Here is a 14050-nt window from a genome sequence, read left to right as displayed (position 1 = left end):
TTTCACAGCTATTTGTAAGGCCTCCACAGTCAGCCATTTTGCTTTTTTTTGCATTTCTTTTCCATGGGGATGGTCTTGATCCCTGTCTCCTGTACAATGTCATGAGCTTCCGTCCATAGTTCATCAGGCACTCTATCTATCAGATTTGGTCCCTTAAATCTATTTCTCACTTCCACAGTATAATCATAAGGGATTTGATTTAGGTCATACCTGAATGGTCTAGTGGTTTTCCCTACTTTCTTCAATTTAAGTCTGAATTTTGCAACAAGGAGTTCATGATCTGAGCCACAGTCAGCACCTGGTCTTGTTTTTGCTGACTGTATAGAGCTTCTCCATCTTTGGCTGCAAAGCATATATTCAATCTGATTTCAGTGTTGACCATCTGGTGATGTCCACGTGTAGAGTCTTCTCTTGTGTTGTTAGAAGAGCGTGTTTGCTATGACCAGTGCATTCTCTTGGCAAAACTCTATTATTCTTTGCCCTGCTTCATTCTATATTCCAAGGCCAAATTTGCCTGTTACTGCAGGTGTTTCTTGACTTTCTACTTTTGCATTCCAGCCCCCTATAACCAAAAGGACATCTTTTTTGGATGTTAATTCTAGACGGTCTTGTAAGTCTTCATAGAACCATTCAACTTCAGCTTCTTCTACTGGCTGGGGCATAGGCTTGGATTACTGTGATATTGAATGGTTTGCCTTGGAAACGAACAGAGATCATTCTGTCGTTTTTGAGATTGCATCCAAGTACTGCATTTCGGACTCTTTTGTTGACCATGATGGCTACTCCATTTCTTCTAAGGGATTCCTGCCCATAGTAGTAGATATAATGGTCATCTGAGTTAAATTCGCCCATTCCAGTCCATTTTAGTTGACTGATTCCTAGAATGTCGACATTCACTCTTGCCATCTCCTGTTTGACTACTTCCAATTTGCCTTGATTCATGGATCTAACATTCCAGGTTCCTATGCAATATAGCTCCTTACAGCATCGGACCTTGCTTCTATCACCAGTCACATCCACAACTGGGTATTGTTTTTGATTTGGCTCCATCCCTTCATTCTTTCTGGAGTTATTTCTCCACTGATCTCCAGTAGCATATTGGGTACCTACCGACCTGAGGAGTTCCTCTTTCAGTATCCTATCATTTTTCCTTTTCATACTGTTCATGGGGTTCTCGAGGCAAGAATACTGAAGTGATTTCCCATTCCCATCTCCAGTGGACCACATTCTGTCAGACCTCTCCACCATGACCCGCCCATCTTGGGTGGCCCCACACAGCATGGCTTAGTTTCATTGAGTTAGACAAGGCTGTGGTCCATGTGATCAGATTGACTAGTTTTCTGTGATTATGGTTTCAGTGTGTCTGCCCTCTGATGCCCTCTCACAGCACCTACCGTCTTACGTGTGTTTCTCTTACCTCGGACGTGGGGTATCTCTTCACAGCTGCTCCAGCAAAGCACAGCTGCTGCTCCTTACCTTGGATGAGGGGCATCTCACGGCCACCCCTTCTGACCTTGAATGTGGAGTAGCTCCTCTTGGCCCTCCTACACCCATGTAGCTGCTGCTCCTTGGATGTGGGGTTGCTCCTCAGCCGCTCGACATCTTTTTTGGGTGTTAGTTCTAGAAGGTCTTGTAGGTCTTCATAGAACCATTCAGTTTCAGCTTCTTCAGTATTACTGGCTGGGGCATAGATTTTGATTGCTTTGATTACTGTGATATTGAATGCTTTGCCTTGGAAATGAACAGAGATCATACTGTCATTTTTGAGATTGCATCCAGGTACTTCATTTCATACTTTTTTTGACTATGAGGGTTACTCATCTTCTTCTAAGGGATTCTTGCCCACAGTGGTAGATATAATGTTCATCTGAATTAAATTCACACATCCCAGTCCATTTTAGTTCACTGATTCCTAAAATGTCATTGTTCACTCTACCATCTCCTTTTTGACCACTTCTAATTTACCTTGATTCATGGACCTGACATTCCAGGTTCCTATGCAATATTTTTCTTTACACCATTAGACTTTACTTCTATCATCAGTCACATCCACAACTGGGCATTGTTTTCACTTTGGCTCCATCTTTTCCTTCTTTCTGGAGTTATTTCTCCACTCTTCTCCAGTAGCATATTTGGCATCTACCAATCTGAGGATGTCATCTTTCATTGTCATATCTTTTTGCCTTTTCACACTGTTCCTGAGGTTCTCAAGGCAAGAATACCGAAGTGGTTTGCCGTTCCTTTCTCCAGTGGATCACGTTTTATCAGAACTCTCCACCATGACCCATCTGTCTTGGGTGGTCCTACATGGCATGGCTCATAGTTTCATTGAGTTAGGGAAGGCTGCCGTCCATGTGATCAGTTTGATTAGTTTTCTGTGATTGTGGTTTTCATTCTGTTTGCCCTCTGAAGGATAAGGTTAAGAGGCTTATGGAAGCTTCCTAATGGGAGCCACATCTCCTGGTGGCTGTTAAAAGGCCTGTCATAGTGCAGGATGACTTTCATTCTGCAAAACTTATTAAATACCCAGCATGAGAAAGGGCCTGTGTTAAGCATGGCATAATGCATTCAACATACCTGTTGATATTAACCATGTATAGTTAGCCAAGAATATGGATAGGATGCTCTGGAAGTCAGGGATGTAGAGTCCCCCACTCCCTATTGGTTAATAATGACAACAGTAATTGGTTGTCTCTATGCCAGGCACTCTGCTGGATATTGGCAATTAAACAGTGAATGAGCCCAAGAACTCACAGATGATGATGAAGTTATTCATACAGAGAAATGATAATAAGACATGATGAGGTTGGTAAAGGAATTACAGGACCTGGAAGAGATAGCCGATACAACAGTATAGAACACTATGGAGAGGAGCTGATGAGCTTAGTCCAAGGTTGCAGGCCAAACACTTAACCTTGAGACAGGTTATATCATGTAATCTTACTAATCTTTATCAGTACTTGCAAAAATAAAGCCCTTAAAACTCCTTACAGTTCATAAAATACTGGTGGGTATTTTGAATCTATTTTCAAACACTACAGTATTGAGAGCTTTATAGGGTACTGGTGCAAAATAGTTTGGGTAATATCAGCTCACTATTACCTGCTACTGGTCAGCTGACTGAATGGGGTCTAAGTTTTAAGGTAGGAAAGCCAGAGACTGCTACTAGGAACTGCTGGTCTTTTTCTTCTTTTCCTGAGCTAAATGTGTGATATTAAGCTGCTCCAACCTTAAAGTCCCCTATCGGTAATCTAGTTCATAACTTGTGACTACTAAATGTTTTGAGGATGAATGTCATGATGTCCCAGAAACAGATGGCTCAAGATATCTAAGTATTCTTACTACACCTGGTGACACTAATATGTACTTTTAGATTTATTTTTAGGACAGACATTACATTTAAAGTACATGGGGTGAGGTTTTACATCTCGGGATATCTAATTACCAACATCATCTGTACCAATCATGAATAAACTTACTGAAGACAAAGTATAACCAAAACCACATTATTGGTGGAGCAAGTCAGAATCCCCATTTGTCTGGGGGACAGTACATAGAAGCAGGACTAAAGTTGAGATTAATGGACTGAGATTATCCAGAATCAGGTGATAAATTGAAACTACTTGAGGGTAAACAGCTGTTTTTAGTCCTAACACTGAATATTATTTAAATTGGATAACAATTCTGGTTGATGCCATCATTTTAACACTAAAGTATGCCCTTCACATGAATTTTCGGTCCAGACTTTCCAAATAAATCAGGACATCTGTTGATTAACCTCAACATTATATTTTATTGATTGTTGCACTAATACCCCACTCAAGTCAATGGTCTTAGTCACAAAGGGAAGGAGATAATGCCAGCTTTGAGCACATAGAAAGGCTTGACAAGGGGCCAGCCAGTCTTCATGATGTCAGGCAGTGAGCTAAGAGAAGAAATGTGAGACTGAAAGTTATGGCATTAGGTGGAAAATCTACAAAGCATTTCAGGATAGAACATGTCCCTAGTAGAGATTGCCCAACAGAGAGAGGAATCTTCTGCAACTTTTTGAGCAGAGAGAGCTCAGATCATCTGTACTGCCCTATGGACTGAAGGTGGAGTTAAGAAGTGTTGATGTATGGCAAAACCAATACAATATTGTAAATTAATTAGCCTCCAATTAAAATAAATAAATTTATTAAAAAAAAAAAAAAGAAGAAGTGTCAGAATAATGTACCTCACTGCCTAGCTCCTTTGGTAAGATATCTTCACTGAGCGGTGGAAATCAGGCAGGAAAAGTTTGTTTCTCTTGAGTCTTGGGCTATATTTCTCCTCTAGCTGCCTGCTTATGAGCCACTGGAATCCAGATAAATAGTGCTTTGCACTGCTTGTTCTTGGACTTCCCTGGTGGCTCAGGGGGAAAGAATCCACATGCCAACACAGGAAAAGCAGGTTCCCTCCCTGGGTTGAGAAGATCCCCTGGAGAAGGAAATGGCAGCTCACTCTAGTATTCTTGCCTGGGAAATCACCCGGACAGAGGAACCTGGTAGGCTACAGTCCATGGGTTTGCAGAGTCAGATATGACTTAGTGATTAAAACAAAATCAACAAACTTCTTGTTCTAACAGGTCAATAATGTAAGCCTCCAACAGCAAAATCAAACATTTTATCTAGTACAAAAATGAAGTATTTTACAACATGTCTGTTTTCCTTTAAGAGAGGGATTCTTATCCAGAAATATACAAGATGACCTACCACATTGTGAATAATAATGAACATCTGTGTTCCAAGTCATTTCAGTCGCTCAGCCATGTCCAATTCTTTGCGACCCCATGGACTGCAGTGTGCCAGGCCTCCCTGTCCATTGCCAACTCCTGGAGTTTACTCAAACTCATGTCCGTGTTCCAAAGCCTAACTTAAAAAAGAAAAATTTAAGAATACAATTGAAACCCTTTCTGGTAGCCCTCCACAATGACAGCTCTCTCACTGCTCTCAGGTCAGCATTACATGAAATTAGAGTTTGAAATGGGTCACCAGTCTCAGTGGGACAAGCTGTGGTATGAAAACTTCAAGGCGGGCCTAGTGCAGGGGCATGGTTTTCCCTGAAACCAGGCCCTCTGAAGGCTGGCAGAATCCCCTCCCACCTCTGTGTAAATCCCTGTTGCCGAGTAATGCCAATGAATTTTAAAAATCTGGAGCAAGCAAGTGTAGTTTAGTACATTTTTAAAAATTCAAATTCATTACCATAAAAATGAGCCTCTTCTCTGTCACAGCTTACAATTCTCTCTGACATTCAATTGACTGATCAGCAGACCTGGGCTTTATGGTAGGAGACTTTTTGCATTCCTCTTTGATCTGATTTCCCCCTATTTAATAGACAATTATAGGCTCTTTAAATCCCAAAGGTTCAGAGAGAGCAAATAATTACCAGTAGCAATTTTAGAATAAAGCCAATCTAAATGAGCTCAGTTAAATTATGTAATACTAAGCAGTGGCTTTTTTTTTTTAAACAAGGACAGTGAATCAAAACCCCAAACAATCGTTATACTGCCTCAAATTCCTCCTGACAGCTGCCTGTTAAACTTCTGACCTGTTTGTAAAAATCTGCACACCATCTACCAAAGGGATACACACATGATTGCAAACTTCTGTTCTAAGGACATTAAATAAATTATTTCTTTAAGATCATATGGCAGATCTATAATTAATTAAACCCACCATGATATTACAGCAAAATAATTTAGCTTTTCTAAAAAGGTAAATGTAATTTGCCGGTCTGGTATTTGGAAGAATGCTTTACCCCAAATCAATTCCTTTAGTTTCTAGAGAATAGAAACTAGAGGCAATCTCATTTTAATTATATCTCTTTATTGCTAACAAAGGAATGATTTATGCAATTAAATTAACCGGCTACAAAATTATTCTCAGCTGGGCTGTCCTAATTCTTTGCTTTCTGAATTGCAGGTTCTTACACTTTCCTATGTAGATTAATTTTTCTGATATGCAAACAATGCCTCTTGTGTTCGTCTTTTCCACTTTTTTTTTTTTTTTTAATTCAAAAGTCTCCTTTTCTTCTTGCTGCGACATGAGTAATATTTGTTGAACTGCTGGGCTGTGGCTAAATTTTTTTTTTTAATGTTAAAAAGATGAAAAAAATCTTTTCCAATCTCATTATTCCAGAACAGAGCAAGGTTTGAGGGATTTCTTATCTGTGATACTAGAACAGCGGCAAAGACAGGGAAAATTTGCAAAAATGTCAAAGGCTGCAAAATTTGAAAATGGTTTCAGCAGCCCTGGGAGTTGTAAATTAGCAAATGCTTTTAGAACCACCTTTTTCCATTGCATCCCTCTGTTCCTTTGCTTGCCCCGCACCCATCCCACACCTGTCTGTATGCCACAATTATTTCTTACAAAATGTAATCAGGTATATCCAGGCATGCTAACATCACCAGCTACAAGCTAGCGTTTATGGAGTGACCTCTTTGAGCAGGACACTGAATGAGGGGCAGGTGGAGGAGGGCAGGGGAAGGGGGTTATAGAGGAATCTGAAGACATTCCCTCTGTCCTTCAGTAGTTGATGGTCTAGGAGGTAATTTTTGGTAAACATTCTTATGAAGTAAGATACATTTCTGTACTGATCAATTAAAGACAGAATGATAACATAGCTCCAGGGCTGATAGCATTATATGGGACCTACATTGATTGAGATTATTTTAAAATATTCTACATAGTTTGCTATTCATTCTTTTAAGATAGGATGAGGTAAGAAGTAGCAAAATACAGTCTGGCAATGTTAAGAAAGTGACAGAAAAGAGATGAGGTGCATGTTTTCTTTTGAAGCATAAATATGTGGCTTCCCAAGTGGCTCAGACTGTAAAGTATCTGCCTGCAATGTGGGAGCTCTGGGTTTGACCCCTGGGTTGGGAAGATCCCCTGGAGAAGGGAATGCCAATCCACTCCAGTACTCTTGCCTGGAGAATCCCATGGACAGAGGAGCCTGGCGGGCTACAGTCCATTGGATCACAGAGCTGAACACGACTGAGCAATTAACACCTTCACTTCATATGATATAGGCATGCTTCTCATGCCTCCACCTTTATTTACCAGATCAGGGGCATAACCCTTCTCTGTGAAGGGCCAAATAGTAAATATTTTTGGAAATGTAGATCATATTGTTTCAGAAATGGGACCCCTTCCAGGGCCCAAAGGGGGCTCTTGTCTAACACTAGGAAATGAATCGTCCCAGGAGACACTTGTGCTGAAAAAGCAAGAGATTTTATTGGGAAGGGGCGCCTGGGAAGAGGGCAGGAAGGTAAAGAAACCCAGGAGGACTGCTCTGTCACTGCTCTGTCATGTGGCTTCCAGTCTTCAGTTTTATGGTAATGGGATTATTTTCTGGGTTGTCTCTAATCAATCATTCTGGTTCAGGGTCCTTCTTAGTGACGCACGCGTTGCTCAGGCAAGATGGACGCCAGTGAGAAGGATTCTAGGAGGTGATGGGACGTCTCTTTTGGTGGTTTGTTAGTCCCATGTTCCTTACTAGGACCTCCTGTTGTGAAATAACTCATCTAGATGGTTACTAGAGTGCCTGGACAGGGTGGGTGGTTTCAGTGTGCTTCCCCTAACAACATGGTGTCTGTCACAATTACTGAACTCTGCCATCTTGGCTTGATTACAGGCATAGACAATATGTAAACAATGAGCCTGGCTATGTTCTAATAAAACTTTATTAACAAAATCAGGGAGCACCTGGGGGAATTCCGGCCCTAATCCCAAGGTTTGCTTCTTTTTTCCTTTTCATATATCTACAGAGGGGAGGGGGTAAGGGTGACTTTGGGGCTGAGTGTGTAGAAAGGAGAAGGGCTTTTACCCTGGAATGCCTTCGCTTCCGCAGATGAATCAGGTGTTGGGGGAGAGAAGTGTACCTCTGGGCAGATGCCCTGTAGTGTGGGTAAGGCATGTGGAGCTGATTTTTGTTCCCCATTTACCCTTCTGAGAAGTTGGAAGAACAATCACTCTGAACATAAAAGTTAAGCAAAAAAAAAAAAAGAGGGAAAAAAGTTACCTTTTCTCTGTATGAGCAAAAGACAAGAGAGTTTTCTTCAGAACTCTCTGGAACCTGGTAACCTAATTTGTTACATAGCAGTGGATAACTAATAAAGGATTTGGGCAAAAAGGAAAGCATAACATTTGCATGGAGAGAAAGCCCTTAAGAGTTGACAGTGTCCATGGATACTTCTTGACAGCAGAAACTGACTTTTTCACTTGACTTCTTCCAGTGTATATACTCATATTGCATGTGGTATAATTACTCTTAGTAAAGGACCATTGTATTATGGATTGAAGTGGACACCTAAATTCTGTGAAAGTAAATGAAGCCCAACCATGGATATGAGTAAGGGAGAAAATAGGGCCACATGTATATGTGGGCTAAGTCACTTCAGTTGTGTCTGACTCTGTGCGCACCATGCTCCTCTGTCCACTGGATTCTCTGGGGAAGAATACTGGAGTGGGTTGCCATGCCCTTCTCCAGGGGACCTTCCCAACCCAGGGATCAAACCTGCGCCTCATGTCTCCTGCACTAGCACGTGGGTTCTTTACCACTAGTGCCACCCGGGAGGCCCAGATGTATGTATGTATGTGTGTACATGAAGATATGTGTGTATCTTTCACATATTTAGGGAGACCAATCATTCTGGCTTGCTCTGAACTGAGGGGTTTCCTCGAATGTGGGACATGCAGGGTTAAAAACTAGGACACTGAGAGAACTAAAGGGAACCCTTCTAAGAAAAATAGAAAATGGGAGAACCTGAGGAACAGATGACTACACCTTTGAATACAGTAGGGTTTCTCCATTTGTTTCTTCAACAGATATTAGTTTGCTTCTATTGTATGCTAAATTCTGTAGATTAAAATTTTGTGGCCTCTGACTTGAATGAGTACTTATATAAAGTTGCCTTGATTTACATTAGGACAAATTTGCCTCTAAGATAAATACATTTGATTACTGAGAACTTTTTAAAAGATATTAATATTTCTATAACATTTTTTTTTCAAGTCTAGTCTAAAAGATGGCTTTAAGCATCTGTTTTCTGAATCCTTTCTCAGGTATGCCAGGTGACATAGTTGAGAGCAATAAACATTAGTAGTGGGTAGGTCACAGTCGCGAGTTAACACATGCCTTTTTTTTCTGGTTAGATTCTATTTCTTTCAAATTGTAAAAGCTCACCTAGCACCTCTGGCAGCTATTTTTGTCATCTCTATTTCTTGGGTTTTACTAGTAATACTAGCCATTTACAAAGAGTGATAAGAAGCTCACATTTATTTTCTGATTTAATTCTTACAACAACTATGTGGAGTAAAGACTACTATAATCCCTAATTTACAAATGAGGAACCTGAGGCTCCGAGACATTCTATAACATGACCCAGTTCACATGGCTGGTAAGTCACAAACATGGAATTTCAAAGTCCCTCCAAACCCCACATTCTTCACCACTAAACTAAATTGCTCATCCTAATAATTGTTACCATAATGTAAGGTGCTTGCCTATGCACAGGGTGCTGTGCCATGCACTTTACACATTACCATCACTTCCTTGGAAAGTAAAGGACTTGGTGATATGAACGTGGAATCAATGACGAGAGGCAGGGAGTGATATCGACTTCGCTATTCAAGGTGTCGTCAGGAGTCCCGCAGTGTGTTTCACCCAGAAGCTGTTTAGAAACGCAGAATCTCAGTTTTTTGCACGTGTGCTCAGTTGTATCTGACTCTCTGCAACTCCATGGACTGTAGTCCACCAGGCTTCCCTGTCCATGGGATTCCCCAGGCAAGAATACTGGAGTGGGTTGCCATGCCCTCTTCCAGGGGATCATCCTGACGCAGGGATCGAATCAGTCTCCTGCATTGGCAGGCAGATTTTTTACCACTGAGCCACCTGGGAAGCTCTGCAGGATCTCAGATCCCACCCAAACCAGCTGAATGAGAATCTGTATTTTAACAAGATCTAGTCTAGGTGACTTGTAAGCACATCAATGCATTTCAATTGCTATAGAAGACCTATGAAAAAAACCTGTCCCCACCTGTGAATGGATTTCTCTGTTGCAGTGATTCTCTAAGTGGGATCCCTGACCAGGAGTGTCATCTTCACCAGGGAATTTCAAATGAACATTCTAGAACCCCACCCCAGACCTTCTGAATGAGAAGTTCCGAGGCAGTAATCTGTCTTAGCCTTTCATGAGATTCTGATGAAACCCGAGGTTTGAGACCCATCCTTCAAAGGTTGTACAATCCGCACACCTGCGCTCTACTTTGGAACGAGGAGTCAGCAGTGACACCCTGTGGAGCCAAGGGAAGCTTGCATGTTTGCCATGAGTGTGCTTGCCTTTTGCTCCTGGTAAGAAAGATAAACCGTCATGATCTATGTTCTTTGTACTAAAAATACAAAGCTGATTTGCTACCTGGTAAACTATATGCTTTAGAATCCTCTGCTCATTTTGGCCAAGCTGACAAGATCCTTTAATTCAGCAAACATTCACTCATCACCAAGTAGGCATAAAGGACTGCAAATAGAGGCAGTGCAGAAAATAGAAAGCCTGCTCCCTGGAGCAATCTACTACCAGTTATGTTTATAACAGCACCAGCTACCGTGTATTTGCTGTGTAGCAGGCACTGTGCTGTTTTTTTAAAAGACTCACTCAATTCTTATGAGCTAAAGATGTATTTATTATTCCCATTTTATAAGAAATATAAATACTGACTCTAAAGTGTATGCTTTTAATCACACAGCAGAGATTCTTAAAGTGATCTCCAAAGATCACTGTTATCAGCACTTAGTGCACTTAAGTGTAGCCTCCCAGAGACCCCTCCAAATCAAGGCATATTTAACAAGCACCCCAGGCAAATGTTATAGACAGTATAATTTGGGAACTACTGTGTTATATCACGGAGAAGGCAATGGCACCACACTCCAGTACTCTTGCCTGGAAAATCCCATGGACGGAGGAGCCTGGTAGGCTGCAGTCCATGGGGTCGCTAAGAGTCGGACACGACTGAGCGACTTCACTTTCACTTTTCACTTTCCTGCACTGGAGAAGGAAATGGCAACCCACTCCAGTGTTCTTGCCTGGAGAATCCCAGGGACGGCGGAGACTGGTGGGCTGCCGTCTATGTGGTCGCACAGAGTCGGACACGACTAAAGCGACTTAGCAGCAGCAGCAGCAATGTTATACCACATGGCCTCTGTCAAAGTATACTATCCTTCAAAGTATTATGGATCATATCCTGAAGTGAGTTAGCATCAAATATTTGTAAAGCAGTGGCAAAGAGATGATTAAATTTGTATTTTAGGGAGATCTATGTATTGACAGTATGAATGGATTAAAGGAGGATGGTAGTAGTAGAGAAGGACTTTATCATCTTATCATGAAGACCAACAAACAATGTCACACTAAAACAAGGCCAGGTGGTGGTCTAGGTTAATTTCCTAAGTGACTTGTTCATTCTAGTACGGGTATCTCAAATTCGTGTACAGGAAAGTTCAGTTTTAAGAGCTGCATGAAATCTAAGCTAGAAATCCTGAACCAAGTACTAGGAGGATAATTTAGGTAATCTAAAGAAAAATAACAAAATAGGGTCAGAATTGGAGCTTTGGCAGAGTCATCCTCTTAGCAAACTTTTAAAATAATTTTAAGTTACTATTTAGAACCTACTTCAATTCCTAAATGGATTGTCTATAAATTCTGATACTTTTTTTTTTTTTGAGTTGCTGCTGCTGCTGCTAAGTCACTTCAGTCCTGTCCACCTCTGTGCAACCCCATAGACGGCAGCCCATCAGGCTCCCCCATCCCTGGGATTCTCCAGGCAAGAACACTGGAGTGGGTTGTCATTTCCTTCTCCAATGCATGAAAGTGAAAAGGGAAAGTGAGGTCACTCAGTCGAGTCTGACTCTTTGCGACCCCATGGACTGCAGGCTACCAGGCTCCTCCGTTTGAGTTGTTACTATCACTTTAAAAATTTTCAGCTCTGCTGTTTCAAATCTTAAAATCGAGTTATTCTATTTAATATCATTGGTTATACAAGTTGTGTTATGCCCCCTGGTGGCAATAAGGAGAGGAAGATGAGAAGCATATTTCAATCAAAATGAGAGAGCCGACTTAATTGAAACAGGGGACAGGTCCTGAACTTGAAATGGAATTTCATATAAAACTTTTCTGGTCTTACTAAAAATAGGAAACATCCCGTTAAAACTAAAATCAGATGTGTTAACTTCAGCCTGCAAGGTGCATATTTCAATTTTCCTTGCTTTGTCATAAAATGGATTAGCTCCTTGAAATATGTCAGTTGAACTTGAAATTAAATATTTGCTCTACATATAGCTAATAAGTAGCTGCACTCATATAACATAACTGAAGCCTATATACAGAATTTCCTTCAAGATCAGACTTTAGCATATGTCACATATACATAATACCATCGCCTTTTTTCAGAGCATTAATTTCCCTCTATTAATAAACTTTTCAAGGTTACATAAGCCCAAGTAGTCATTTTCAAGAAGGTGTTACAAAAAAGTTCTAAATTGTATAATTTGCCCTCCAATCAAAACAGCCAAATAATGGTTTTAATGGGCATTATACTGACAGCTTCTTGATTAAGGCTTTTATCTGTTTGGGGACCAAAAAAAGATGAGTGAAGATACTGAACTACTAGAACCTATGCTGATGTTTGGTGTGAAAAAAAAATGCATGAAAGATAAATGTTTCTTCTTGGACTAAGAAAACTTGGCCTCAGTGGATATATTATTTGGTCAAAGAGGAAAAAAAACCCCTATTTCTTAAGTAAACAAAGTAGCTACCAGGTGCCTGGCACCACACTATCCTATTAGTACTAAAGAGAGACAGTCACTGGCCTAGGCAAGTGGAGGATGTGTAAAAAATTACAATATGATACAAATTACAGTGAAAGTAATAACAAAAAAAGAGAGGAAAACCTGACCTTTAAACAGGTATTACAGCAATAGTTTGGGTTGGGGACTTTAAAAATGAGTACTGTATGTTCAGTTGGACACACGGAAGAAGAAAAAAAAAAACAGTGAGAAGAAACGTGGAAACACATGGAAGTGTGAGGTGCTAAGAAAGCGAAAATAGGTATTACTCATGGATGAAGTTCAAACGAGAACTGGCAAGAGAAAAGGCATGGGAGTCTAGAGTACAAGAGGTCTTGAAATTCATGCAAATTTCTCCTCTAAGTGACAGGTCCCAAAACTTTCTCAGTTCAAGAAGCTCTTAGTGTATCCGAAATTCTTTTACTATGCCCCTTGGTGGAAAAAAAAAAAAAAAAAAAACAACCCCAAAGCTGAAAAGTTCCATTATCAAGTAGTTAGGTTCAAATAACTTAATAGGTATTTATGCCCCAGCAATGTTCATTTAAACAGAACAAAACTGAAAGAGTATTCTCTTCTGCTGGATAGCAATTAACAGTGTGCATGCCAATTCGGCACTGTACAAATCAGATTGCTATTGGCATTCTCATTTCTGATTCCATAATGATTTTCAGGTGATACTTGATTTGTATTACAGCAAACCAGTGAATGCCACACCCCAAAACCCAGCTTCGTAAAGAGGTATCATTAAAAGGAATTTAGTGTGATCTAACGTTGAAACTGTGAACTACCTTGAGCTAGCAGTTTGCATTGGTGTCCAACAGACAGCAACGATCACTCTATTTCCTTTGCAAACTTAAAATATTGAGTTTACTATGACACCCAAGCACAATTTGAAAATCTAAAAGCTTTTGCAAAAATAATTGACATAATCTAATTCGCATGTGTGAAGTGAAGTGAAGTGAAGTGAAGTCGCTCGGTCGTGTCTGACTCTTTGCGACCCCATGGACTGTATCCTACCAGGCTCCTCCCTCCATGGGATTCTCCAGGCACGAGTACTGGAGTGGGTTGCCATTTCCTTCTCCAGGGGATCTTCCCGACCCAGGGATCGAACCTGGGTCTCCTGCTTTAACCTGAGCCACCAGGGAAGCAATTAGCATGTTTAGAATAACCTAATACCTTTGAAGAAGTG

At 40.7% G+C, this 14050-nt stretch overlaps 1 pseudogene; it reads right to left on the bottom strand.

Moving 5' to 3' along the window:
* Window positions 1-218: 218 nt before the first annotated feature.
* Window positions 219-1753, bottom strand: LOC138987292 (craniofacial development protein 2 pseudogene; annotated as a pseudogene).
* Between the last annotated feature and the right edge of the window lie 12297 nt (window positions 1754-14050).

The sequence above is a fragment of the Bos mutus genome, chromosome 3 (genome assembly GCF_027580195.1).
Source record: "Bos mutus isolate GX-2022 chromosome 3, NWIPB_WYAK_1.1, whole genome shotgun sequence".
NCBI lineage: Eukaryota > Metazoa > Chordata > Mammalia > Artiodactyla > Bovidae > Bos > Bos mutus.
The sequence above is the reverse complement of the archived record's forward strand: the minus strand, read 5'-3'. Positions and strand labels throughout refer to the sequence as shown.